Genomic DNA, 2,453 nt, shown 5'->3' on the forward strand with positions numbered 1-2,453 from the left:
AATATTATGGACTCAAAGAAGGGATTAAAATTGCATCATTATAGATGCATCTACAACCGAATTGTAGAGCCAGTTTCTGATACATATCGGACCATAAAATAATATCTGAGGGTCTGTATTAATCGTGCAGGGCTAAGGGTAATATTTTGCCCAGTTCCACTGTAGAAAACACTCGACGTGATTCTAATATATTGGACTATACCCTCCATATTTGTATCGACACGCCCCTGCAATTTACATGCTTTCAAACAAAAAAATCTAGACTAGCACAAAGTAAATTGTATTGAACCGCATGCAAATCTGGTGAATGGTGGTCATAATTTGTATTGGATTTCATAGCCGTTGCCAAAATGGTCAGTAACGGCAGATTTGGCAAATTGTTTCCATCTTTCTTTTTTGTCGGCAGTTTATATGTCTATGCTGCACAAATCGTTTGTATTCATGTGTGTATCGACAATTTGTATATGATTGTACGCAAAAATCGAAGGAGGAGGAACAAACTAAAATATAAACATAACAATAATTTCGGTTGAGAATAATTTTCGCACAAAACTCTATGAGCAAAAAACAGAAAAAATATATAACGCAAAACTAATTTTGGATAATCGCCACAACCACTAGCAGAGCCTCAGCAAATGGGCGAAGCGATGAAAAAAAAGAACACAAAATATTAGGCATACATTCGAACACAAATAACAAAATAGATAGAAAGAGGATAGATTTGAAACAGAAGCGCAAAAATGAAATCAACACAGAACAACGACACCAGCAGCAGTAGTCGACGATACAGGCCCACCATACCATTTGTGGTCTTGTTGCCCATATAATTGTAACCGCAACATTTATTTTCAAATTCGTCGGGTCTAAAAATATCGAAAATGGAAAAAGACCAAAGTTGTATTTTTTTAGTGATTTTTGAATAATGGCTTTTCTAAAAATTTTCCCTCGCTGGCTTGTGTGAGGCATGGCACAGTCAGTCTGTCGGATTTTTAGTATTTCAACAAATTGCAGCTGTTTTATATTTGCTTGCTTCTGCTGGCTTATGGGGCTTTTTAATAGCTTTCATTACAGCCACAATGCTCATGTAAATGTCTTAGGATTTTTGTTGCTGTTGTTTTGCTTTCTGGGCTAATATGAAAAATGAATTGATTTCAAATGTATAAATATTATGAAATGTTTAGATTATAGATTGATGCACACGCACCATAGGAAATATTGATGCACTATGAATAAATGGGATTGGAGCAGCTGGTTCTAATGGTTGGAGGAGTTAACTTGCAGATAGACCTTTTCAGAATATTCTAAAGAAATAGTTTTAGAAGTCCCCAAAAATTTTATTAAAAAAACCAAAAACATTTTTACAAAGTCCACGTCTACGAAGTACCTCAAAAATATTAAAAACCAGTAAGGAAAGTAGTAAAGTCGGACTGGGGCTTATACCCTTCATCACTTTGGGTATATTTTACACAGTCTCCTAACAGACGTCGCTTTTTCGAAATTTTGGCGCACTATTTACCTTAAATCGGACGAAAATATATCGACGCCTCCGAACCATAGTATGCTAAGTCTGAAAATGAGTTTTCAGTAGAAGCTCTCAAAGTATGGAAGTTTCATATATATTACGGGCCATGCTAAGTACATTTTTGCTTATAACTTTGGTTTGGATTACCAAAATTTCAGTGAATTTAAATTAAGGACCGTAGTATCTAAAAACGTAAAGAACTTTAAAACATGCTAAGTCGACTTAGCATACTATGGTTCGGAGGCGTCGATATATGTGAGCTATGTCTAAATCTGAACCAATTTCCACGAAACTTAGCTCTCATCATTCTACACATAATTTAGTACGCTATGCCAAATTTCGTGCAAATCGAAATATGGCGCCCCATTCACCTTAAATCGGATGAAACTATATATGGGAGCTATATCTAAATCTGAACCGATTTTCACGAAACTCAGCACATATCATTGTAGACTTCATTGAGTGCGCTATGCCAAATCTCGTGCAAATCGAAACATATGTAGGGACTTTGGTGCACCATTTACATAAAATCGGACGAAACTATACATGGGAGCTATAACTAAATCTGAACCGATTTTTCCCAATTTCAATGGGGTTCGTCCTTGGACCAAATAAATGAGCTGTGCCAAATTTTATCCAATTCGAATCATAAATGCGACCTGTACTTTGTTTACAATTTAACATAGAGACAGACGGACGGACTAACGGATGGTCGGACATGCATAAATCGACTTAGAAAGTGATTCTATGCATATTCTCAAAAGGAACCATGTGTCTATCTCGTTTCCTTTTGCCTGTTACAAACATATGCACAAATACATAATACCCTGTACCTCAGTGTAGAAAAATTAAAAAATCCATGCCTACGAAGTACGTCAAACATATATAAGCCTATAGGAATTGTCCCAAAAATATCCAAGCCTATAGAAGT

This window comes from Musca vetustissima, unplaced genomic scaffold (assembly GCF_032173495.1).
Source record: "Musca vetustissima isolate MV318-11 ecotype Yass unplaced genomic scaffold, APGP_CSIRO_Mvet_v1 utg9765, whole genome shotgun sequence".
NCBI classification, from domain to species: Eukaryota; Metazoa; Arthropoda; class Insecta; order Diptera; family Muscidae; genus Musca; species Musca vetustissima.